The 26673-nt window shown below is 57.6% G+C and overlaps 1 protein-coding gene across 1 annotated transcript in view; it reads right to left on the reverse strand.

Moving 5' to 3' along the window:
• Positions 1 to 26673, reverse strand: part of LOC110469778 (uncharacterized) — a gene marked incomplete at its 5' end in the record, with an annotated part of 706345 nt that overhangs the window by 72322 nt on the left and 607350 nt on the right. The gene's annotated exons all lie outside the window — the stretch shown is intronic.

Raw genomic sequence — 26673 nt, forward strand, 5'->3', positions numbered from 1 at the left:
GGCCCAGGGCATTGCCATGGCACAGGGGCAGGGAAAATGTATTGGCTGTGTGCATGAGAGCATTGAGAAAGGCACTGGCCCAGGCATCTGCTGCCATGTGGGCAAAAGCTTTGCTGCCCAGGAGGGTCCCGTAGTGCAGGGGTTTGCAGATGGACACGTAGCGGTCGTAGCACATGATGGTCAGGAGAGAAAACTCTGCAGACATGAAAAAGACAAAAAAAAAAAGAGCTGAGCAGCACATCCTGTGTAGGAGATGTTCCTGATGTCCCAGAGGGAATTGTGCATGGCTTTGGGGACAGTGGTGCAGATGGAGCCCAGGTCGCTGAGGGCCAGGTTGAGCAGGAAGAAGAACATGGGCGTGTGCAGGTGGTGGCCGCAGGCTACGGCGCTGATGATGAGGCCGTTGCCCAGGAGGGCAGCCAGGGAGATGCCCAGGAAGAGGCAGAAGTGCAGGAGCTGCAGCTGCCGCGTGTCTGCCAGTGCCAGCAGGAGGAAGTGGCTGATGGAGCTGCTGTTGGACATTTCCTGAGGCTGCACATGGGCACCCGTTCATGGAGAAAGGATAGTGAAGAGTTAGAGGAGATGCCTGTAATTAAAGTTAACACCATTTCCCATACACCCTCCTCTGTAACACAGATGTATACACTTCTGTATTTGAGAGTTTTGTGGTTTTCTTTTTATGCTGCCTCCATGTTTCTCCTGGTATTCCTGGATATCAGAAACCCTCAGCATATCTCCATCCCATTGATGAATACAGTGAGTTTTCTGAGGAAAGATGATGAGTGGAGACTGAGAGGAGATGATTATTCATTCTGTTTGGAGCTTCGCTTGGCTTTCATTTTTCTCACATGAAGGATGGTCACACTCCCATGTTTCTCTTACAAACCCTCAGGTACAGGTAAGAGCAGATGGATCCACCACAGCCCAGCTCCACATTTGTAGCCAAGGACTGACCTTGCTCATTTCACCAACCCAGCAGCATTTTCAGTGTCACAACACCTCTACCTTTCCCCATAAATCTCATAAATCAGAGATTCTCTAGGACAGCTTTGCACTCTGCATTGAAGCTCCCAGCTTGGACTGAAATCTCAGGGACACTTCCAAGTGTCCTTCTGATGGCACTGGATGAAGGGAGGTGCAGCTCCTTCCCTGGCTGCACTGCCAGCATTGCCCAGAGCCGGGCACTGGGGACAGCTGTGTCACCCTGAGCCAGCTGTGCCCCCTGCCAGAGCCCCCAGTGCCGGGCAGCTGCTCCCAGCCCTGTGCTCTGCAGAGGGAACTGGGCCCGGGGCTGCAGAGCTGCCCCACGGCTCTGCTGCAGCTCTGCCTGCACAGGAGGGGCTGCACGCCTTGGAGCCCCGGCCCTGAGGGCAGAGGCTTGGCTGGGGCACAGGAGGGAGGGGGCTTGTGCAGAGGGAGGGGCTGCACTGGAGGGGATCCTCTGGACATCTCTAAACTCTCCCTGCCACAGCATTTCTGGGTTTTGTTTTCTCTCCTTCCCTGATCTTCTCTCTGCTTCCGGGAGATTTTCCTCCTGCAGGTGTTTCCCTGTGCCTCATCTCTCCCTGCCAGCATTCCCACACCCCAAATATCTGTGCACTCTCCTTGGCCTGACAGAACCCTGCCTGTTTGCAGGGCACAGGCTGGGGGCAGGTTCTGTTTGCAGCTTGGAGAAAGGACAGCGCAGACTGAGCCTGATGGCTCCAGCAAAGGTGCTGCTGGTGCTGTCCATGTGCAGAGTGGCTGAAAGCACATTAGGGATCTCCTGTGAACCTACTGATCACTAAAAGTAACAGTTCAGACGTCTCATGCACTTGTCAATATTCATAATCAACCTTTAATATTTATCCTTCTTTCCCTGCCACTCTTCAATAGTACACAGCTGACTACAAATTCTTAGGAAATTTCCACATTTTTATCAAAATCCTTGTCTTGGAAATATTCTATGACTAATCAGAAGCCCTCAGTATGTCAGAGCTTCATGAGCATTTCACCTCCCCTGCACCAGAAATACTCAGCACTCACAGGCTCTGTGGGCATTGGGATGTTCCAGCTTTAGGAGATCTCTCCAGGAGCTGCAGCTGCATTGTCCTGCAGCCAGAGGTTCCTGTGCCAAGGGCTGGCAGTGATTCTGCCCCAGGCACTTCTCAGCCCCTTCCCAGCCCTGACTGATTGAAGCTCTCTGTGCCTCTGTGCTGTGCCCAGGCTGGCTGCAGGCAGTGCCCCAGCCCTGCTGGGCTGGGAGAAGAGCTGCTCAGCAAGAGAAATGTGCTTTTGAAGCTCTGCTTGGTTACCAGGATCACCCTCTGTGCCAGGAGCCGGGCCCAGCTCAGCAGCACAGACACAGCACAAGGACTTTAATGACCCTCTCAGGGGCTGCTGTTGTTTTCATTAGTCTCATTCCCAGAGAGTGTGCTCAAAAAACTTCTCAAGAACTCAAAGTGTGATTGAAACACTGAAGTTTCTTGAAGTTTTAATGGGTCCCACTGAGGGACACGACTGAGAAAGTGTCCCCAAGTAGAGCATAATGCTGGAGCAGAGATGACAGCAAGGGACAAGCAAGGGGAAGGTGTCTCTGGTGCTGAGCAAACCTGGATGTGTTTCAGGAATGCAAAGGGCCCAGGCCAGAGCCCCAGCCCCTGTCAAGGCAGATCCTGTCCCTCCCTCATTGCTCAGGGCTCTTCCCGGGATGGGCACTGGCATGTGGGGATGTGCAGTGCCAAGGGCAGGACCATGGGGCGGCCCCTGCCAGGCTGCTGAGCAGGGACAAGGAGGCACTGAGGCCCCAGGGCTGCAAGGGTCACTTGTCCCCTGGTGGCCTCAGGCCCAGGGCCAGCAGCCATGGCCAAAGGGCTGCACAGGTTGGCTCTGTCAGGGCCTTGCAGCTGCTGCACATCCCTGAGCCCTCTGCAGCCCAGGCTGTCCCACGGTGTCCCTGCCCTGCGCCTCTGTCCCTGCAGGCTGTCGTCACCCCCGGCTGCCCCACCTCGCTGGCCCTTCCTTTGCTGGCAGCTCTGCCTCCTGCTGCCCCTGCCTGGCCACACAAAGCCTTGGGCTGCTCCAGGCTCCTGCTGGGGACGTGCTGCACCACAGCCCTGCCCTGGGAGGGAAATTCCCTTCTCCTGTGTCCAGTCTGTCCTTCCCCAGCTGCATTTATGGCATAATTTCTCTCCCTGCCTGATTCCCACTATGGAGAAAAGCTCCACCATTTCCACATCCACCCTTGAAGCCCTGCCAGGCCACTCCTGATCTGTCCTCAGTCTCTTCACAACTGAGCCCAGGCACATCAGCCTCCATACATGGGTTATGTTCCTGAGGCCTGCAAAACCCAGCTCGGGAGATCTCTGGGTCCTGTCCAAGGTGTTTGCAAAGGAAAACATTCTGCTCATATCACCAGAGGCCAAGGCCAGGCAGAACTGTCCTTCCTGGCAGCTTTTGTCTGGAAGCAATGCAAGGATAGATGGAATTTTGGTGGCCACATTCCAGTTCCTGCCATGGCTCCTGGACAAGAGGGTCAGTTCTTTTCTGCAGGAAGAAAGGAACAGAGCCCCAGTGCTTCTGAGGCAACTGAGATGCGACCATCAGAGGCCAAGGCCAGCCAGAGATGGCAGGTTTTTTTCTGGCAGATACCCTTGCATACAGGAAATTTTTTAGGGGAAGTACCAATTTTGTCCATGGGTGTCTGAAAAAAGGGACAGTTCTTTTCCATAGCAAGGAAAGCACGGAGCCCCAGTGGTTCATGGGCAGATGAGAAGCAGCCCCTGACATTCCAAGATCAGCCAGACCTGTCAGGTGGTCCCTGGGAGGCCAAGCCTGCCAGACCTGTTCCCTGTTCCACTCATTCCATGGAGCCTGGTCCCTTGTTTCCAGAAGGCCCTGAGGTGACACAATGCCCCCTTGGTGACACCAGGCTCTGAAGGGTCGGAATGGTCTCCATGGTTCCACAAGGCCCCACAGAGTCATGGTGGTCTCTGGTTCCATGGAGCTCCATGGTGTCACCATGGCCCCATAGTCGCAATGGACTACATGGTTTCACCAGGTCCTCACCGTGCCACCATGGTCTCCACAGGAAGGGAACAACCCAGCCCCAGTGCTGCAGGGGCAGATGAGCCACAGCCACCAGAGGCCAAGGGCAGCCAGATCAGATGGTGCTGGCAGATTTTGTCCTTGGATATAGGGAATTTTAGAGGTGGAATCCCAGTTTCAGACCTGCTGCCTGGAGGAGAAGGACAGTTCTTTTCCATAGGAAGGCAAGGACGGAACACCGGTGTTTCAGGGGCAGATGAAAGGTGACCATCAGAGGCCAAGGGCAGCCAGACCTCTCTGTTCTGGTATTTTTTTTGTCTGAAAGAAACCCTTGGATATAGGGAATTTGGGAGGTGGAACCCCAATTTCGGCCATTTCTGCATTGTTAAGAAGGATGGTTCTTTTCCATAGGAAGGAAAGCCCAGAGCCCCCGTGTTGCAGGGGCAGAAGCAGAGAGAGAAGGCTCCTGGGAGGCCGGGCCAGCCAGACCTGTTTGTCCTGGCAGCTTTTGTCACTGAGAAATCCTTGGACCTAGGGAATTCTGGAGGAGGATTCCAAACTTTGGCCATGGGCATCTGGTCGAGATGGATGGTTTTTCCCATAGGAAAGAGAAGCGTGGAGCCCAGGTGTTTTGGAAGGAGATGAGAGGTGGTCACCATAGGCCAAGAGAGCCAGACCTGTCTCTCTGGCACCTTTCATTTGGGGGAAATCCTTGGATATTCAGAATTTTGAAGGTGGAATCTCAGTTCTGGCCATGGGCACCTGGGCAGGAAGAAGAGTTCTTTTCATCAGAAAGGAAAGCACAAAGCCCCAGTGTTTCAAAGGCAGATAAGAATCAGCTCTTTGGAAACCAAGGCCAGCCACACTTGTCTCTCCTCAAAGCTTTCACCTGGGAGAAATCCCTGGACATAGGGAATCCTGGAGGCGGATTCCCAACTTTGGCCATGGGTGCCTGGATGTGAAAGGTGCTTTTTTCCCATAAGAAAGAAAAGCACAGGGTCCCAGTGTTTCACAGGCAGATGAGAGGTGGCCCCTGGGTGGCCAAGCCAGCCAGGCCTTGATGCCTTGAGAGGCCACCTAGAGCAGAGGCTGGACAGTGTTACAGGAGTAAAGTGGGGATTTATTAAAAAGGCCTTCAAAGGATTCACCTGGGCAGTACAAGGGCCTGGCTGAGGGTACACCCAGGATGGACGCCAGGTCACGCGTTTTCACACTTTTAAAAGTTCTGGTTCATTTCCATATTGGGGTTAATTGTCAATTACACCTTCAGGTTATGCAGCCCCATCCTCGCAGTCTGCTCTCCTCAATTCGCTGGTGTTTTCACTTTTTGGGCCTGAAGCTGCAGCGGTGTCCTTGGATCTCGGGCAGGAAAAGGATTGTTTTGTCTGACTACACTGTAAGAGAACTTGCTGACACTCTGCATGAAGTTCAGAGTTACAGACTGATACAGCACAGAATTGGGAAAATATGGAAGCTAAAACTTAAGGCATCAGCCTGTCCCATGTTCCCTTGGTTCCATGGGGACCCACAGTGTCACAATGGCTCCTCGTGACACTCTGGGCTCCACAGTGTCACCCTGGGCCCTTGGATCCATGGGAGCTTCCCAATAGTCCCCTCTGATTCCACGAGGTCCCCACAGTGTCACAGCTGACCCATGGCTCCATGAGGTTCCCCAGTGTCACCAGGGTGTCCTTGGACCTGCCTTGTCACAACTGACCCATGGTCCCATGAGGTTCCCCAGTGTCACCAGGGTGTCTCTGGACCTGCCTTGTCCCAACTGACCCATGGCTCCATGATGCTCCATGAGGTTCCCCAGTGTCACCATGGTCGCTGTCAGAGGCTGGATGAGATCAATGTCCCCAGACACCTTGGGCTGAGCTGTCTGTCAGTCACACAGATGGGACAGCGCTCACCCAGCTCTGAACACCTGAGATATCAGAAGTCCCAGCTGGGGGGAGGCCCACGAAGGCCCAGGGGCTTAAAACCAAGGAGCACAAGGTCAGCCCCTGGTATGGACTCTGCCTTCTCCTGGGGTTTGTGTCTCACCCACACTGGAGCCCCAGGAGCTGGGAGCCACATGTGTGTCTTTCTGTGGAGCTTCTGTCTTCCTGTCTCTCTCTCTCTTTCCTCTCCTTCTAATGCTCTTTATATGGAACATTTGTGGGTACCAGAACAACTTCAGTGTTTAGGGCTTTCCAGGCTAAATGGGCTGAGGGAATGAAGTTACTGCTATGACAAGTGATTTAAGTTGGATTGGATTTGTATTAAACACTTTTCCAAAGTTCCTTGTTCTTTTGTACTTTTCCAGTAATATTTTGGTGGTCCCGAATGGGCGCTGAGGGAACTTGGGGGTCCCGGAGGGTCTGGGGGACACTGATGGGACAGATGGGGGCGGTACCGGGGTTCTGTGGAGCGCGGGGCATGACGGGCGTTGTAGTCCCGGCTTTAATGGGGCTCTATGGGGCCGCAGAGCATGACGGGAGTTGTAGGTAAAAAAAGATGGCGCAGACCCCAGGCCCCGCCCCCAGAGCCATGATCCCTGGCGCTGATTGGTTGGGGCTGTGATGGGCGGGAGCCTCGGCAAATGGGAGGCGGTGGGGGCGGGAACAGCCCATTCAACCCCTTCAGTCCCTCCCAGCACAGCCCAGTTCATCCCCAGTACAGCCCAGTACAGCCCCACTGCCCCTCCAGTCCCTCCCAGTACAGCCCAGTTCATCCCCAGCACAGCCCAGTACAGCCCCAGTGCCCCTCCAGTCCCTCCCAGCACAGCCCAGTCCCTCCCAATACACCTGAGTTCATTCCCAGGCCCTCCCAGTCCCCCCAGTTCCATCCATATCCCGCTCCAGTGTCCCCCAGTCTTCCCCACAGCATTCCTGCCCATTGCGGGGCAGCGGCGCAGACGGAATGTCCTGCGGCCCAAACCTCCTGCTCCTGCCACACAGCGCCAGCCTTCTCCCCTCCTCCTCCTCTCCCAGCACGGCACAAATTGCAGCTCGGAGGAGGCTTCCCCAGAGAGGGCTCCGGCTCCTGTCTCAGCCCGAGTGTCCCTGCAGAGGAACAGGGCATCCTTCAGGCACTTCCACAAGCTCAGGGTTCCCATTTCATGGCGAATCTGGGATGCCGGGGGAGAACGCCGGGGCATGGCCGGCCCGGGGCGCTCGGGCGGCGCTCGGGGCCGCTCCTGGCCCGGGCCGAGCGCTGACAGCCGCGTCCCACCCGCAGGGAAGGCGCAGGAGGCCCGGCAGGAGCGGCCCCGGCGGGTTCGCTGCTGGGCAGCGGCGGCTGCGGTGGCGGCTGCGCGGCCACGCGGCTCTCGGACGGCGCCCGGGGAGCGGCGGGGCCGGCGGCGGGCGCGGAGGAGGGGAAGGAGGAGGAGGAGGGAGAGAAGGAGAAGGAGGAGAAGGATGGGGCTGTGCGGGGCAGGCGGCGAGCTCAGCCCGCTGCTGCCCTCGGCTCGCAGGTGGCCATCAAAAGGGTGCCAGGGAACCGCGTCCGGCACCGGGGCGAGCTGGTGATGAGCCGGGCCAGCGGCAGAAGCCGGGCCGTGCCGGGCGGGGCTGAGCCGGGGCCCGGCAGGGTGGGAGCTGCCAGGACGCCTGGAGGGAGAGCGGGCGTGGGGCCAGCGCAGGGCGCAGAGCATCCCGGGCTGGCCGAGGGGTTCCCGACCCCCGGCACGGCATCAGCCCCACTGACGGCATCGTGCTCCTCCCGCAGCCCCACGGCACCAGCGCAGCCCTGGAGATCGCGCTGCTGGACAAGGTCTCCTCTGGCTGTGCTGGTGTCATTCAGCTCCAGGAGTGGCCTCAGCTCCCCGACAGCTTTGTGCTGGTGCTGGAGCATCCGGAGCGCTGCCAGGACCTGTCGGGTTTCCTGGCGGATCGGGGGTTCCTGCCGGAGGAGGAGGCGCGGGGGCTGCTCCTCCAGGTGCTGGAGGCTGCAGCATCCCCCTGATGAACTGTGTCTGTGTTCCACAGGAACCCTGTCCTACAGCCCACCAGAGTGGATCCACCAGCAATGCTACCACGGTGAGGCAGCGACGATCTGATCCCTGGGCCTCCTGCTGCACCACCTGGTCACGGGGAAGCTCCCATTCAGGAGGGGCCAGGAGATATCTGGGGTCAGATCTTGTTCCCACCATGGCTCTCTCAAGGTGGATCCTCATCTCTGGCCTCGGGAGCAATACCAGTGCTGGGAGACAGCAGCAGCTCATGGGCATTCTGCTCTGGCAGCTGCTGAGGAGGTGGCACATGTCCTGCTCTCCTGCTCTCCTCCAAACAGAAAATCCATGGGGAAGTTTAGGCCCACCTCTAAGCACACCCAGCATGGCCTGGGCACGGGAAAAGGGGGCAACTTCTCCAAATGACTGGTGATTTCTGGTTTCTCTCCCAGGAGTGCCAGGATGTCATTAAGAGGTGTTTGTCCATGCAGCCCTTGGACAGGCCATCCTTAGAAGAGATTTTCCGTGATCCATGTTCCTCTGCCCTAGAAGATGGGAGAGATCCACATGCACAGTTGGATCCAGGGGCCTGGCAGGTAACAGCTCCACACATCTCTTGGCACTAAGTAGCAAAGCCAACCAGACAGGTTTTGTCCTGCCTGTAGCTCTGAGCAGGGGTCAGCAGGAGGGAACACAGCTCATGGGCTGGAGCTGAGCTGGAGACCTGGTGTGGCAAGCACTGGTGGCCAACATCCCCCTGGTTTTGCCTGCCATGGCTCATGGATGGCTGGGGCCCTGGGCAGAGCCCTGACAGCCTGGTCTGGCCCAGGGAAGAAGGAGCCCCTGGAGAAGCTGTCCCAGGTGGGGCTGCTGCTGGGGACAGTGAGGACACAGGGGAATGCTCCCAGATTTAGGCATTGCACAGCCTGGCCGGGAACCAAAGGTTCCCCCTTTGCTGGGGCGGATGCAGCTGATCCTTCAGTCGGCTGCCAGGCTGCTTTTGGCAGGGCTGGGGGCATGGGCTGGGGTGGGTACGAAATGGGAGTGGGCTCCTGGCCCTGCCAACAGCCCCCAGCACTCACTGTGCCCCGGACTGGGGCTGGGCTGGGGCAGCCAGCCCGACACAAACAAACCCCCATGGTGGGAGCAGAGGTGGGACTCCAGACCCTGTGCAGGGGCTGCTTTGCTTTGCAGGCAAGGAAGGGCTTGGGCTGCTCCACTGCCCTTGTTTGCTTTGGGATCACCATGGGGGCAGTGCAAGGGAAGGGAGAAAGCTTGGGATTCCCTCCCCCATGGTGGGTTTTTCCCTGGCACGCAGGGGTTGGGCCTTCCTTAGGCCCCTGACAGAGATAAGATCTTTGACCTTTTTTCTTGTTCCCCTTTTTCTCTGTAACCTATTTTCCATAATTTGATGTTTGTCTTTCTAGAGGAAGCGTTTCAGGTGGAGTCCAGTCTGGATCAGGACGTGCTTGGGAGCAGCTGCAGAGTGGATGGGCTGTGCCCTTGGAGAAGGCTGAGGGCATCGTTTGGGAGCATCTTTTCTTCCAGCGGGGGATGGCGTGAGGTGGGTCCTGTCTGCTGGGGATGGTGGGATCAGAGCTCTGGGGAGATGGCAGCGAGCACAGGAGCGTCCTGCTCTGGGCAGCTGCTGAGGGCTGGAGGTGCCGTGGCTGGCTGCAGGCTGGGCACATGTCCTGCCCTCCTGCTCTGCTCCCAAAGGCAGCAGTGATGGGCAGCTCTGGGCACAGCTCTGGCACGGCCAGCATGGCCTGGGCACCGCGGGTGGCTGGGACAAGGGGACAGGAGCCTTCAGCTGACAGGGCTTTCTGGTTTCTCTCCTTGCAGCCGGGCTCTGTGGGTGCTGAGGCTGCTCTGGGCTCTGCCAGGGCCCTGCTGGAGCTCAGCACGGGGCTGCAATCAGCCAAAGGAGAAATGGGGTGCCCTGCAGCACAGACTGGCTTGAGCATTTTAGCAATACAGCTCAAGAAAACATGCAGCCACCCAAAAAATAAACTTGTTTAATAACTTCTGAAATTAAATCAATCTGGGATGACCCCAAATGACTTTTTGCAGCTTGCTCAAGCAGTAGCTCAGCCCTTCTCTGAACTGTTCTCTCTTCTCCCTGCCTTTTACATCCCAACTGCTTCCTCTTTTCCCCCAGTGAGTTCCCAGCCTATTCCAGTCTCCATCACACTGTTCCCTTCCTTGGTGCCCCTCGCCATGAGGAAGGCCAAGCCCCAGGCTAAGGGACTCATCCTGTCACTGGCTGAGGAGCAGCAATGTCTCAAGAGGTCTGGTGGGATTTTAGTGTCATTCAGAGCTGCTCTCCAGCCCCCAGCTCTCCTCACTGCTGAGTTCCCGCTCCTTTTTCCTCGTCCTTGCAGCAGAATGAGCTCTGTGAATCCCCTGGAGCCTCCCCACTCTTTCCAGCCCACGCACCCACCTCAGCTAGGCTGAAGCTGCAGCTTCTCTGTCTCCTCTGGCACACCAGTGCAGTCCCCTGTGCAGGGAGCCCCAGCCCCAGAGCACAGCACTCAGCAGTGCAGTTGGGGCTGGAGCAGCTGCCCTGCAGCCCTGGCTTGGCTCTTTGTGGCAGGGAATGCTCCCTGTTTGCAGCTGTCCCTGCAGGATGGCCCCAGGGCAGAGCCCAGCCGGGCTCCCACTGCAGCCCCTGAAGCTTGGGGCAGACAGTGGTCCCAGAGCTGAGGTTCACGGGGAGCTCCCGGAGCTGTGCCTCGCACTCTGTTGCCGTGTCACCGTGCAGGCTGGCTTGTACTGGGTGAATGTACCAGCCCTGGTTTGACTGACAGGGGCCGGGCCCATCACATCTCTCCCAAGGCTGCAGGCATTGCCCAGGCCAGAATCTGAAGGGGCACAGAGATCAGAGCAGTGAAATAATCCAGACCGGGTTTTCAAAGGCCCTTTAGAAGGAAGGGCTTGAGAATAAATGTGCTCTGTTTGCCACACAAACATAAGGGTGAGTGGTCTCTTTGGCTCCAACACACTTTCCTCCCCGAGCCAACGTTACCCTCTCCCTCACATGTCCCCCTCGTGCCTTCCCACTGCCTTGTCCTGTCAGGGCTCCCACAGCCCCTCATCCCTTCGTGGGCCCGTCCCCTCAGGGTCTCCCCAGCCCGGCCAGCCTGCCCGGCAGCAGCGCCGCAGCCCCACAGGAGCTCCAGAGGAGCCCCACCAAGAGGCACCTGGGAGCCCTCAGCAATCCAGCCAGCAACACACGGGCAGGAGGACACGGATGGCGCTTCCTGGCTGGGACAGGGCTTGTGGCCATCTCCAGGCACCGCTCTCACAGTGATCCCCACAGCTCCAGCCCCTGCCCATCTGCTCTGTGGGCAGCACAAGGGCTTCATCAGAGCCACCAAAGGCCAAGGGGCTTCTGGCCATTTTCCCTGCAACCCTGCATGCCTGGGCAGCTTGCTGAGCCCAGGAACCGTTTTCTCCCTCTTCCCCTCAGCCCTGCAGAGCCTGGACAGCAAAGAAAGATCCTGGGAGTCTGTCTATAGCAACACATCCTATATTAACATGCTAAAGAGAAACAAAAAGAAAGAAAAGAACAATCTTAACGAAACAAAACATTCCTGCTGGCTCAGGTGGCCCCAGCAGACAGAGCCTCTGGAATCAGCTCTCTGCAGAGCTCCAGCAGCGCAGCCAGCCGAGCCCCGACAGACGAGGCCGTCTCTTCCATGCCCTGCAGAGCCGATCACGCAGGCTGTCAAAGATGGAATATGGAGCTCTCTCTGCTTCCTGGACGATGTATGGTGTTTGAACTGCCAGGCTTGCGACGTCGACACTGATGTCATTTTCCATGCCTTCAAGGGCTGAAAGAGAGAGGAACAGAGCCATGGTCAGTTCCCACATCTGAGGGGACCCGAGGGGACTCTGTGCCAGGGCCATCCCAGCTGGCTCTGGCCATGGCCAGCAGGGAGCAGGGACCAGCTGGATCAGCCCAAAGCTGCTGGCCACGAATCCCCCAGGTGCCCTGAAAGCTCTGTGTGCTCTGCCCACGCCGGCCCTGGTCCACACAGGGAGCAGAGCCCTCCGCAGCCGGGGCAGGGCTCGCAGCTCCCCCGGCAGCCCCCGCTGGCAGCCCGCTGCCCTTGGTCACCCTCAGAGAGGAGCTGGAGCTCTTCCTTCCTCCCCCTCAGGTGCCGCCCGGCCGTCCCTGGGAACACAGAGCCTGTCAGGCCCAGGGCACAGTTCCCTGCCAGCGGCGCCGCCAGCCTTGTGCCCACACGCCCTCCTGGCCCGGCTCGTGGCTCACCCATGAACCTGACGGCCGCCTCTCGCAGGGGCTCCTGTGGGCTCTGCAGGTAGGGCAAGGCCCGGCGCAGGTGCTCGGCCACGCTGCTGCTGTCCTCTGCCAGCTGGAGAGAGCGGCAGGAGGGAAGGGTTGGCCCCGCAGCCCCCCGGGCCGGGGCTCCATGGGCACCCGGCTGGGGCCGCAGGAGCCTGGAGCAGAGCCCGGGCGGCCTCGGGCTGCAGCAGCGGGCAGGGGCACAGCTGCCAGCCCGCACACCGAGCACCGCGCTCAGGGGCTGCTCCAGGCTGGGGCTGCGGCTTCCCGGCCCTCCTTACCAGGCACTCGGGGAACTGGCACAGCTTCTGGTTCTTCACCAGCTGTTCAAGGTCCCTCCTCCTGAGGAACTCGGCCGCACAGAGCAGTGTTTCCTGAGAAGCCTGGAGAGCAGCAGAGACGCGGAGATGGCCCCACAGCCCAGGGCGCAGGACCCCGTCCCTGTGCCAAGGCCAGCAGGAGCTGCAGCCTGCGAGGCGCCAGGGCAGGGCCAGCCCAGCCCCTGCCAGGGGCCAGCGGCAGCTGCCGAGTCCTCACCTCTGCCACTCGCTGGTTCTCATCATGGCAGTGGAAGAAGAGTGGCACCAGGCTCTGGCGCACATGTGCCTTGAGGACCTTTTTTTCCTCTTCTGGAAAAACATCCAGCATCTCCTTGAAGATAAACATGGAGCACAACTGCACCTCGCTGTCCTCCTGTATGGATGGGAGGAAGAAAGGCCTCAGCGTCAGCTGCTTCAGGCCCACCTGGGCACAGCCTGTGAGTGCACAGGGCACAAAGTGTGCGGGCAGCACCCGCTGGCCGTGGCTGGAGGCGCAGAGCCTTACGTTGTCAAAGAGTGGCAGGAGCGCCTCAGCCAGCTGCAGGGCGAGGGTGCTGGTTACTGGGGCACCATTGCACAGGAACAAACTCCTGAGGAGAACCGTGGTCATCCTGAGCATGACACTGTCATCCTCCTTCAGGAGCTCCACGAGCCTTTCATGCAGGCTCCACATCCTTATGGCCATCTACTTGTGGAACACAAGTGTGTGAAACACATCCTGCTGCCACAGGGCCCAGGGGCCAAAGGCCTGTGCCAATGCCCTGGGGCAGCTGCAGCAGGAGGCAGGAGAGCTGGCAGCAGCTGCCCCAGTGCCCCAAGGCCAGCCAAGCCCCAGGGACTGCCTTCCCCAGCCCCACGCTGGCAGCACGGCTTCAGCCCCTGCGCTCTTCTCACCGAGACACTGGTGGTGCCGAGCGCCACGAGGCCTCGGAGTGCCAAGCGACGCCTCCCCCTGCACTCGCCCTGCAGGTGCTTGGACAGGAACTGCAGGAGGCTGTCCCGGCACTCACTCAAGTTCAGGTGCTCCAGGATCTGAAAGGCACAGGCCGGTGACGGGGGAGCGGCCGGCGGGAGCCCAGAACTGCCCAGGGCCGGGCCCAGGCAGCAGCACAGGGCGCGGGCTCCGTCCCAGGCACTGCGGCCAAGAGAGGGCAGAGAGCCGGGAGGCAGCTCAGCGAGGCAGCGCCGGCCTTCAGGCTCACCTCCACAAGGAACGCCAGGGCGGCCAAATCCCGGCACGGCGTGTCCTTGCTGAGCAGCCCGAGCAGGTGGAACGCAATCCTGGAACACGCGGCTTCGGATGCGCGGTGCATTTCTCTGACAGGAGGAAACACGAGTCAAAGCCCTCAGCCAGCGGGGGCAAACCTCTCCCAGGACTGCCACACAGAGGTCTGGCCTTTCTCCACCACCCTGCAAGGGGCAGCTGAGCCCTCTGGGAGGTTGCTGCTCTTGGGCACGCTCCTCTCCCAGCCTTTTGCAGCCTCCTTGGCCATCCCTTGGTGACAAGGCCTTCTGGCCCACGGCCACGGGGACTGTGTGGGGCACCTCAGGCACAGGGCACACATGCCGGGGACAGCTGGGGAGCAGGGGGTCTCACCTGGCCAGCACGCCCACAGCACAGTGGTGGGTGTCAGCACAGAGCAGTGTGTCCCAGCCACGCTTGTCTTCCATGGCCACCACCACATCCTCATAGTGAAGTTGGCAGAGCAGAGCCTTGAGGGTCTGCTCTGCAAAGCTGTGCACAGAGCAAAGCTGAGGTTACACTGGGAGCACTGGCCCCTGTCCTGGGCACATGGCAGGGACAGGAGGACTGGCATGGAGCACCTGCTGGAGCTGGTGGCAAGGCCGTGTTGCTGCTGGCATCCCTTCCAGAAGGTATCGACCTCCTCTGGCACATCCAGAGTGCTGAAGAGCACTTGGAAGAGCAGATGCACAAAGAGGCCGGGGAAACACATGGTCACTACATGTGGCACACAGGGCAGCTGGAGGAGCTTCCACATCACCACGGTTGCCTGCAAAGGACAGAGCAGCCTGAGACAGTGCTCAGTGCCGAGGTGTCCGTGTGGCAGGGCCCGAGCACAGGAGGGAGAGGCCCGGAGAGACGCAGGGGGAGCACCGGGCCTGGTGGCCCTGGAGCTGCCCCGAGGCCAGGTTTCAGCCCAGCGCCTGAGGCAGGGAGACGCCGTGGGGGAGGGAGGATGGAGAGCTGCTGGAAAGGTGGCCTTGGGGCCAGCAAAGGCAGAAACTCACAGCCAGGGCAAGGACAGCCGTGTGGTCCCCATCGGAGGTGCACGTGCTGTGCTCTGGCCAGCTCCCCAGCACATCGAGGAGCACGAGCATGGCCGGCTCTGCAGTCCTCAGCGAGCACATGATGTTCTTCCACATGGCCAGAGCAGCTCTGTGGGGTCAGAGCTCTGTCTCAGAGGAGTCTGGGACACAGCAGCGTGGCCTGGGTGGCAGCGGGGAGCTGAGCTGCTCTGCCAGCCCTGCCTCTGCCCACTGCCCCTCACTGGCAGCACGCAGGCAGCCCAGCCCTGTGGGCACTGGCCCCTGAGGGACAGGGGGGAAGCATGGCAGCACGCTGGGGGGCTGGCAGGGGCCAGGGCTGGCAAAGGGAGCAGCCAGAGGGCCCTGGAATTCTCTGTGTCAGACACCTGGGACAGGCTGCACAGGGGGAAGGGCTGCTGAGCCCTGAGCCCTCTGGGCAGGTGGGCCCCGTACCTGTCACACAATGGGGCCACACGCAGGAGAGCCATCACCACGTCAGAGGGCTGTGCCTCTGTCAGATCCAGAAGGGGCCTGTACAGATTGTATTCAGGAAACTCATTGGCCACGAGCCACTGGTGGATGTACCTCACCATGGCGGGCACCTGGAGAAGGAAGGGGAGACTTGGAAAGCTGCTGGAGGAAGGAATGTGCCCAGCTGCCCCAGAGAAGTGCTTCCCTTGCCACCACACTGCCATGGCCTCAAAGGCTCCCAGGGAGCAGCAGGTGTGGCTTGGGAGGCCAAGCAATTGCTGGGAGAAGAATAGCCAGGCCACAGGCTGCTTACTTGCTTTGGGCTGGAAGGACCCTCCTCCACAAGCATATCCAGCAGGGCAGCGCTGGTCTTGGTTTTGAAGATGGGAGAGTACGCTCTGAGCACGGTGCCCATGGCGCTGCTCTCTTCCTCCCGAATCCTCTTCATGAATTTGCAAACCATCTGCAGCAGAAGGGCAAGAAGCCCGGGATGCTGCATGGAGTGCTCCGAGCACAGTGCTGGGCTGAGCAGTGCCAGCAGGCCCAGCCCAGGTGGGGATGGCTGCAGGTACCTGCGCTGTTCTGCGGAAGCGGCCACGGGTGTGTTCCTGCTCTCGTGTGCGCTGCACGGCTGCACCTGGCAAAGAGCGAGCGCAGCCCGAGCTGAGGGGCTGCGAGAGAGGCCGGAGAACACAGCCCAGCCCTGCGCTGCCCAGGCAGGGACAGCCCCGCGACGGCCCAGGGCACGGAGCACGGCTGTGGGGTGTCTGCCCGGCCCCTATTCCAACCTGTCCATGGGCATTGCCCCAGGGGATGGGATGGGATGGCATGGCATGGCATGGCATGGCATGGCATGGCATGGCATGGCATGGCATGGGGCCAAGCTGGCTGCAGGCACCAGCCCTGTGGCCCAGCTCTGCCACTCACCCTTCTGCCGTGGCTGGAACTGCTCCACCTCTTCAGGCTGCTCTGCTGGGGCAGCTCCAGGGCCTTCTTTCTCCTCCTTCCCCCAGGCCAGCTTGGGCACGCTCGCAGGTCTGTGCTCTACGACACTGCCTGGATTCATGGCTGCTTGCAGAAGGTGAAAAGGAAAAGGTCCAAGTCAGCAAGTGCTGCAGTCGTGCCTTGAGGGCACCTGCAAGAGTGAAGACTTGGCAAGGCTACAGGACAGCAAGTCCTGCACTCTGCTCTTGGGGCTCCAGCCACAAAGACAGGAGACTCCTGTCAAGGATGGTGCAAATGCCACAGTCTGCCCTCAAGGGCAGCTGCAGAAGAGATGCCTCGGGAAGGCCAGGGGTCACCAAGTGCTCTGGTCTGGCCACGAGCTCACCTGCAGGAGTAATACCTTGGGAAAGCTCTGGGTCAGCAAGGAACGAGTGGCTGTGCGAGGGCTCCTCACAGCACCGCTCTCTCCCGTCCTCTCTCGTCGTGTGCACCGAGCACTGTGGAGTGTAACTGTAACTTGTAACTGCCAACACCTCTGCCAGAGCGTGTCACCAAGGGCCCTTGGAATCCCTGTCCCGTTCCATTCCACGGTGACCATGCTGCACCGTGTCACCAAGGGCCCTTGGATCCCCTGTCCCGTTCCATTCCACGGTGACCATGCTGCACCGTGTCACCAAGGGCCCTTGGATCCCCTGTCCCATTCCATTCCACGGTGACCATGCTGCACCGTGTCACCAAGGGCCCTTGCACACACTGCCACCTGCCCTGGGGCCACCCCCAGCCCCCCAGAGTGGCCCAGGGTGGAAGGAATGCCTTACCCCAGGTGTGTCAGACAGCCCAACAGGATCTTTAGGAAGGGCTCAGCCCATCAGCAAACGCTGCCCTGCTCTGCGGGCTCAGAGCAGCAGGAGCCCCCGCAGCTGCCGACGCAGCCGCGGCGGGAAGGGCACGGGGCCTCCACAGAAGCTGGCACGGCCTCCTCGGGACACGTCCCACATGGTGGCCATCCTGAGCACGGCCGTGGGACACAGACCGGGAACGTGTGGGCCAGGGCAGGAATGCTGCTCTGAGCCCTGGGGCCCGGGCAGCGCTGACAGCAGCAGGTGAGGCACAGTCCCTGCCCAAGCAGAGTTCCCCCGAGCCCTGGCAGCACCGGTGCCCGTCTCCTGCCCAGAAACCTGTGCCCCAAAAGGGCTTCTCTGCCAGAGGGCAGCCAAAGCTGGTGTGCACTGGGGGCTGTGCTCTGTCCTACAGGGGCTGTGGGTAGCAGCACCTGGAGCAACTGGGGGCAACACTTGGTGCGTGTCAGATGTTGCTGCTCCTTCCCAGAATGATTTTTTCATGGAAGGGATTAGCAGCAGCACAGAAACACCAACAACTACTGAACTTCACAGGACAAAGAGACTCCACTGAAACACTGCCATGTTTCCTTGTGCTTTTGCGTCTTTCTTGCACTCTGAAAGAAGAAGAATTGGCCCAAGCCCTGCTATTCAAATCTCCAGCTGCTGTGTGTCTTCCTGTGGCAGCTCACTGCAAACACAACTGGCTGCCTGCTCAGCTGGGCAATGGACGGCCACAAATAGGGAGGGCCCTGGTGAACATCTCTTTGGTCTCGTGGGGCAGCGAGGGCACAGGAGACAAAGACTGCTCCTCCTGAGTTCATGGGGCAACAGAGAGATTTTATTTCCCAAGCCCCCCCTTACACAGGGCATTTGAAAGACCAGGCCTGGAAGCTCTCATTGGTTTGAGCTCCACGCCCCTTCAGGTTCTGGCCTGTGAGGTGCCTGCAGTTTTGGGAGATATTTGATTGGTCAAGACCCCTGTCAATCATGGGAACACCTCACCCTTATTTTCTTTATCAAATTCTGTGTATTGTTCTCTGTCACCCATCTGCAAGGGCCCTTTGCAAACATGGGGACAGAGGACAGCATGCATCTAATTTACACTGCAGCTGCAGCATTCCCCTTCAGGAACTGTTAGGGGAGAACTCAGGCCACAGGCATAATGCTTCTTGGTTACAAATTGAACTTATCTCTAAAAGCAGAAAGTATTTAACCCTGAGCCCATTTAACCCTTAGAGAAAAACCCAATTTTATAAAACAACCTTTCAGCACTTGATCCCTTGGAAAAAAACCGAACTCCCAGAAAAGAGTCTGTAAACAGAAAAACTGTTTGCAAACATGAGAAATAATTTGTAAAGAAATCAAGTCCTTCTATGAACTGTCCATGAGGCAGGTGATCATTTTTAATGCTGTCTGTGGTTTCCAGTGTCCATATTTTAGGCAGCTGCATTGTACTGTTGTAGGATTTATTGTAAAACATGAGAACAGACTCAGAGGGGAGGAGGGTGTGCCCTCAATCCAACCCCTTTCCCCTTTTTTCTTTGTCTAAGAAATAATAATAGGAACAGCACATGTATTTTGAATACTATTAACTTATGCAAACTTTCATCCAGGTTTACTGATAATATTTTTCTTTACCAGCCAGGTTCAGGGCAAAGAACTTGATTGGGAGATGTTTTGATAAGGGCAAGGAACTCGGTTGGGAGATATTTTCCGTATTTATATTTTATCTAGTGCAAACCATATACTTTTTTCCCTTTGTTAGAAGTTAGAAATTTTTTATTGACTTTAATAGCTGACTTTTAACTTTTAAAATGATGACAAGTGGCAGAATTCAGTGAAAAAACTTTACAACTGCACTTTGCTTATGAAAAATCCAATCTCTGTGTGTACCTCAGTGGATATTCCTTGAATCATACCAGTTTATCTTGAAGCAATGCAACAATAATTATTAGAATATTAAGAAAAGGCATGTTAATACGCATACTAGGACTTCTTTAAGACAATGATTTACTAAAATATGAATATCAATCTAATATCGATATCCAACTGAGACAGACAAAAACTCTCTAAGAGTTTAAAGTTAGAAAGTGTATGTTTATTGAGACAGCTGGGCAGTATGTGGGATAATTCCCTAATGCACACTGCAAAAATCACAGGTATTACAAAGCTTTTTTATTTACAGAGGTCTTGAATACACAAAATATGAATGCATATTCATATCCCTGTCACTTCCTCTGCTCCGCTTCATATGCTAATTGGCAAAAAGGCTATTAAGCATGTGTGGTTCTGTTCCCGGGGTCCATTTTGGGGAGGAGTCTCCAAAATGAGGAAGTAAAATAAGTCTTCCTCGTTCTGACCTTTCTGCCTTTCCCATGCATACGTGACAAATGAATCTTTGCCGTTTTCCTGTGCTTAATGGATCCCTAAAGTATGGGAAGTCTGCAACTGTTTTTGTGCCCCTGAAATCTGTTTATCAGCAGGATTGGGGCTGGGATGTGCCCTGGTGCCTGGGACATCACCAGGAGCGGGGCTGGGATGTGCTCTGGTGCCTGGGACATCACCAGGAGCGGGGCTGGGATGTGCCCTGGTGCCTGGGACATCACCAGGAGTGGGGCTGGCTCTGATGCTCTCCAGTGCCTGGGACATGACAAGGGGCGGTGCTGGCTGGGGTTTGTTTGGTGCCTGTGCAATCCCAAGGGCAGTGTCACAGCGGGGCAGCTCTCAGTGTCCCCAGCAGGTCACAGTGTCCAGGGCAGCCCGTGCCAGCGGTCACTGCGCACACGGGGCAGGCTGGGCTGGACAGGGGACGGGGCAGAAACGCTGCCCTGGGACTGGGGTCTCCCCCTGCCTCTGGGGCCCAGCCCCTGCTGGGAGCGCCTTGGGCAGGGCACGGGGCTGCTGCTGGGCCAGGGGGACAGGCCGTGCCCCCTGTCCCCTGCTGCTGGGCCAGGGGGACAGGCCGTGCCCCCTGTCCCCTGCTGCTGGGCCAGGGGGACAGGCCGTGCCCCCTGTCCCCTGCTGCTGGGCCAGGGGGACAGGCCGTGCCCCCTGTCCCCTGCTGCTGGGCCAGGGGGACAGGCCGTGCCCCCTGTCCCCTGCTGCTGGGCCAGGGGGACAGGCCGTGCCCCCTGTCCCCTGCTGCTGGGCCAGGGGACAGGCCGTGCCCCCTGCCAGCTGCCCAGGCCCCTCTGATGCCTGTCCCTCGTTCCTGTGGCTCCTGTCCCCACCACTCCCCACCACCTTCACTCCCTCCTTCAAAGCCCCACTCAACCCCTTCACAGTGACCTCTGGAAAGAAAGAATGAATGAAGGAAAGGAAGTGTTGGCTGTTCACCCTGGCTGGATGTCAGGCACCCACCAAAGCTGCTCTCTCACTCCCCTCCAGAGATGGACAGCAGAGAGAAAACAGAATGAAGGCTTTATGGGTTGAGCTATGGACTGGGACAGATCACTCAGCAAATACCATTATGGGCAAAACATTTCCAAAATTGGAGATATTAATGGAATTTATTGCTATCTGGATCAGGGCAGGATAGTGAGGAGTAAAACCAAGCTTTAAAAACACCTTCTGCCCTTCCCTCCCTCCTTCCCAGCTCTACCTCCCCCCCCAGTGGGTGCAGGGAGACAGGGAATGGGGGCTCTGGTCAGTTCATCCCCTGTTGTTTCTCCTGCTGCTCGGGGGGAGGAGTCGTTCCCCTGCTGTGCCAGGGGTCCCTCCTGGAGACACTTCTCCATGAACTTCTCCACGGTGAGTTCATCCCACGGACAGCAGTTCTCCACAAGCTGCTGCAGCGTGGCTCGCTCCTCCATGGGCTCACAAGTCCTGGCAGGGCCCTGCTCCAGTGTGGGCTCCTCTCCAGGGGTTTGCAGGTCCCTGCCAGGTCCCTGCTCCAGCACAGGTTTCTCATGGGGTCGCAGCCTCCGCTCAGGCATCCCCCTGCTCCAGCACGGGCTCCTCCAGGCGCTGCAGGTGCATCTCTGCCCTCCGTGCCCTCCACGGGCTGCAGGGCCCAGCTGCCTCACCAGGGTCTGACCAGGGAATCTCAGGGCAATCAGCTCCAGCAGCTGGAGCAGCTCCTGCCCCTCCTGCCCTGCCCTGCCCTGCCCTGCCCTGGGGGTGTGCAGAGCTGTTCCCCTCACAGGTCCTCACCCTGCTCCTCCCTGCTCACAGTCACAACTCCAGCATCACCCATTTCCTTAAATCTCTTATTCCAAAGGTGTTACCACCATTTCTAACTGGGCCAGCCTTGGCCAGCAGCCAGTCTGTCCTGGAGCAAGCTGGAATTGACTCTGTGGGACATGGAGGAGCAGCTGCTCTCACAGAAGCTGCTCCTAGAGCTCCTCCCTTACCAAAACCTGGCCATGCAAACCTGGTATAAGTATGGTAGAGTTTTTATTACCACTATTAATTCTTATTATTTCTATTACCTCTATTTTTGCTATTAATGGTACAGTTGTTATTATTACTAGTATTTTTAGTCTTTTGGACTCTATATTAATAGTGGCTAGATTAGAACTGGAAACAAAGGTACTTCATTGCAAGTAGCAGTTAGAGTTTTGTCAGCCTCTTGCCCTGCCCTGTTCTGTGTCATTGCTGTGTCTGTGTGTGAAGCTGCTGCTGCCAGGCCACCCTATTTCTCTGGTTTGGAAAATTCCATGGCATTGCTCACATGTCAGAAAGAGAGGGGCTCATTCCATTCAAACGCATGCCCTTAGCTCTTTGAGTCCCATTGTTGGAAGCTTGTTTTCTAACATTGTTGACTTTCTCAGCTTCTGTTAATATTTGTGATTTTATAACAAAATGTTCTTGGATGTGATTGTGCAAGATTCTCTAATCAGCTTTCAGTTTGCTCTTGGGTTTCTTACCGGTGTGTCCGAACTGAAGGCAGCATTTTGGGTGGAAGGCTTCAGTGGGAAGTGGGATTGCCTCGGCAGCAGCTGGTTTTGCAATGTGAGCAGCGCTGACAGAGATTCCGTGCGCTGAATATTCCGCCTGGTTGGAGCCGCAGAGCCCGGCTGGAGGGAGCCGCGCCGGGCGCTGCGGGTTGTGCCGGGCCGGGCAGCGGCCGCAGCCCCGGCAGGGCCCGGCCGTGGACACGGAGCCTTTGCTGGGCAGGGCTCGGCCCTGCGGCGCCGGGCGGGCGGTGCCGCTCCCGCCGGGAGCCTGCGGGAGCCGGGACAGCGAGAGAGCCCGGGCCGAGCATCAGCCCCGGGGCACGGCCCGGGAGGGGGCACAGCCCGGGGGTCCCGCAGAGCCTCCCTGCTCCAGAGCCGCGCCTGCCGCAGCGGGGCAGCTGCGGCACCTGCGGGGCACGGAGGAGCCGCAGGCGGCGTTCCGAGCGCTCCTTCGGGGCAGGATTTTGTCCCGCTGCGGGGAATTCCCGCGGGCCGGGCGGGCCGGGGCCGCTGCCGAGCGCCGCCGCCTTTCCCGGGAGCCGCCGGGCAGAGCTCTCTGCTCGGGGCTGGGAAAAACACCTTCACTGCCCTGAGAACATTTAAAAAGTTTAATACAGGACAAGAGGAGACAAGGCCATAGAGCAAAGGTTGTTGCGGCCGGGTGCATCTCGGCACTGAGCCAAGAGCACACGGTTATCTCCGGAGATACCCCTTGAATACCTTTTCCCTTACACCAGCCGGTTGCATATTCATAGTCCCTTATGCATAGTAAACTTTTTCCCAAGCTAGTTTACATATTCCAAGAACTGTTCAGCATGGCTCCTCCTAGGTTGCACCTCTTTAGGGCATGTGTATTCCTTGGTTGTGGTTTTGGTCCTTTTTTATCATCATCTTCAGTTTTGGCCCCGGCCCACACTGCCTTCAGACGGTGAGTGCTGATGGTTGGCAGATCTGTACAGGTGTCCTCATCCTGTGCTCACTGGATGTTATCCCATCCAAGCAGGAATTTTAACACAAGCATGCTTCTATCAGCTATGGCACTAGTATGTCTGAGCTTAATCAATGAACAACAGAAATAAAAACTATATAACAAAGTTATTGTAACACCACACATATAAAATCCAGTGGAATATTTGCAAAAAGCCAATATTATAATATGTATCTATGACAGGGCCAAGGGCCGGGTGCCCGCTCGGTGGCCCCGGGACAGCAGAATTTTGGGGTCCCGGTGCTGGCTGCCGGCAGAGCCCCGGCGCTGGGCCGGGGATGCGTGGGACCCTCCCGCGGTGGGGTTGGGCTGCCCGGGGCAGGCGCTGCATCGTCAGCCCGGAGCCACCGGGGATCGCCCGGTACCGGCGGGGCGGGGCTGGGGAGCGGAGAAGGGCGGCACCGGAGCGGGGGGACCCTCTGCAGCCTGCGGGGTCGGACAGACCGATAAGGGGGTCCCCGGGAGCCTGGAACGTTGTGAAAAACGCTAATCACTTGGTTTTTAAAATTTTAAACGTTTAATAATAATAAAATGGTTATAAAAATAGTAACACAATTAGAGTAATCAAATTTAGAGTTAGGACAATTACAGGACAATAAAAAGCAAAAAATTATAGATGTCCAGATGCTCTCAGACACTTAAGCCAGGACAAGCATGCCTTGTGAACAAAGGAATAACCTTAAAAGCAATAGCCTATTGCATATTCATGTATCTCATACATGATGCAGAAATTCCTTGCAAATTAGGAACTTTTCTGGATTTTGTCAACTTCTTTCCCTTAATCCTGGTGCTTCCATAAAGATGGAGACAAGATGGAAGAATGTTTGTCTTTTCTGATAAGGAGGTTGTAACTCTATGTGCCCCAAGTCACCGCCATCCCTGTGTGAAGAGTTTATTGATTATCTCATCTCTTGCTTGGGCAAGTAAAAAAATCCTACATCGCAGAGTTTCTATTTTAATATTATGTTGTTACCTAAAACTCTATTTAACACACTACTTAAGAGAATGAATACAGCATAACTTTCTAACATTACACATATAATATTCATTGTAACATTTGTGAAAAGCCAATCATAAAATAAGCATTCTACACAGAAAGTGTTGAAATGGTAAAACCAGTCAAAACCCCTTAGGAATTGGAAGGAAAACCAGAGGCAGTGGCAGCTAACACCTCAGAAACCCGTGGCTTTTGCTCCTCTCTTCGACCTGAGAGCTTCCTGGGCAGGGGCGACTCTTCCAATTGCACCAGCGTGGCCATGGCTGGGAAGGGCAGCGAGCAGATGGGTTGAGCTTCTCCTGCCAGCCCCTGAAGTGCCAGCTGTCATTTGTGTGCGCTGAGGATTCCCTTCAGGCTCGGAGCTGGCGCAGCTGCTCCTGGGCGCTGCTTGCCCGCGGGCGCAGCGGTGCTGCAGCCGCTGTCCCGCACACAGGGAGGGCTCTGGAGCCTCCCAGGGCACCAAGGAGCGGAGCAGGGAACGTGCCGGGATCTGCTGCAGGACCGTGGGGCTGTGGGGGATCCTTCGGTCTCTTGGATGGGGCAGGGAGGGGGCAAATGGAATCAAGGTGAGACAGGATCAGGCAGCCCCACGCCAGGCAGCGTTTTCTCCTCTGAGAGCTCCTCTGAGCTGAGCGAGCTGGTGAATCCTGCGGAGCAAATGAGACCCGGGAGCAAGGGAAGGGCTGGCTGGGAAGGAGTCAGATAAACGCAGTGGGTATTTCCCTTTCCAAGGGGCTCCTGGGGAGACAGAGGAGACAAGAAGGATTCCCCATCTCATGACATTCCCTTTTTTCCTTCAGTAGCCCTATTGCAGTCACTGCAAACAAGAGTTTAGTTGAGCCCTTTGATGCCAGGGAGCAGCCAGAACTTGAACCTCGCTGGATCCAGCCCTGTCTGCCTATCACCAAGCAGAGGGAAAAGATAAAGAACCTGGGTGGGGGTTGAGCCAAAATGGCATTTTGCCACTTCTGATCTGCTCCCAGCTTTTGCAGCAGGGCACCAACCCCATCGCTGCAAACCACTCCCTTTTGCAAGGCACACGTGGACCTCGCTGGTAGCTCAGGGCTCCTGAAGGGGCTGCTGCAGTTGGCAACTGGAGCTGTTGTTGAACTTTTCACATTGCTTACCCCCCCATCCAAATGCCATCAACTGTCTGAGGAAGGACACAAAAATATTACCCTGGAGGGGCCAAAAACTTGGAAAAGGATGAAAGAAATGTTCTTATGATGACAATGACAAAAAAACACAATTTATTTTTGACAGCAAATGAGTACCCACAGCCCTCCAGCCCTCCCAGACTGGCAGGCCGAGTGGGGCCGTTTCCATGGCATGAGGAGCTGGCAGCCTGCAGAGAGAAACCAGAGAGCCACGGTCAGTCACAGAAGGCTCCTGTGCCCCTGTCCCACCACGGCCTGTGCCTGGGCCAGGCTGCTGTGTGCTCAGAGCCCAAACCTCCTGACCCATTTTCCGTTTTTAGAGAAGGGCAGAGTGGTAAGCCACATTCCATCTCCTCTGCTGAAGCACAGCCCAGCAGCCTCCTCAGCAGCTGCAAGGGCGGGGTGCCCGTGTGCCTGGTTTCCTGGCTCCCCGGCAGACCAGGGGTTAAACGTTGGGTGTCTCCTGGATTGTCCCCGGAAAGAGCCCATCTCTGCACCGAGACACCTTTTTTCATTTGTAAATTAGGTCTTTCTTTCTCTGCCATCTGTGGTTTCTCCAGCCCCGGCTGCAGCCACTGGTCATTTAAAACTTTAAGAATCTTTTTCTACAAGCACAACTGACTTGATGTATATTTTACAAAATCACGAATTGTGCCATAACATATATTACAATGGGGCTGCAGAGATCCCCTGCAGGTCCATGGGGAGGCAGAGATCCCCCTGCAGGTCCGTGGGGATGCAGAGATCCCCTGCAGGTCCATGGGGATGCAGAGATCCCCTGCAGGTTCATGGGGATGCAGAGATCCCTTGCAGATCCATGGGGATGCAGAGATCCCCTGCAGGTCCATGGGGATGCAGAGATCCCCCTGCAGGTCCATGGGGATGCAGAGATCCCCTGCAGCCCCTGGAGGAGCCGGGCTGGAGCTCGGCGATGCCTGAGAGGAGGCTGTGAGCCCGCGGGCAGAGGGGCCCCGCTGGAGCAGCCTGTCCTGGCAGGACTGAGCCCGTGGCACAGTGACCCACGCTGCAGCACTCGGAGGGGGCTGTGCCCAGGGGATGGACTCCGCTCCGAGAAGTTCCTGGAGAAGTCTCGGCCGGGAGAGAGCGCAGGGTGCAGCAGGGAACGACTCCTGTCCCTGAGCAGAGGGAGAAGCCCCGGGGGATGAGCTGAGCATGGCCCCATTCCCTGTCTCCTGCCCTGCCGGGGGAGGAGGTGCAGCTGGGAGCAGGGAGGCGTGGGGAAAGCTGCATTTAAGGCTCTGCACTGACTTCTCCTGCTCCGAGTCTTTGGAGTTTTCTGCCAGAAACCTCTCCCCTGCCCCACCCACCCACAGGGCTTCGGGCAGGTTTCCCTTTTCGGGGGAAATCAAAGCGAAGCACTGATGCGCTAACGAGGGGCAGGAGAAGTGAGGCTCCTGGGCTTCCCGCAGAGGCGGAGGCACGGGAGGCGCAGGGCCGGGAAAGCCGTGGCGGGAGGCGCGGAGAAGTTTGTTTGTGTGGCAGCTCAATCCC

The sequence above is a fragment of the Lonchura striata genome, unplaced genomic scaffold (genome assembly GCF_046129695.1).
Source record: "Lonchura striata isolate bLonStr1 unplaced genomic scaffold, bLonStr1.mat Scaffold_85, whole genome shotgun sequence".
Lineage (NCBI taxonomy): Eukaryota > Metazoa > Chordata > Aves > Passeriformes > Estrildidae > Lonchura > Lonchura striata.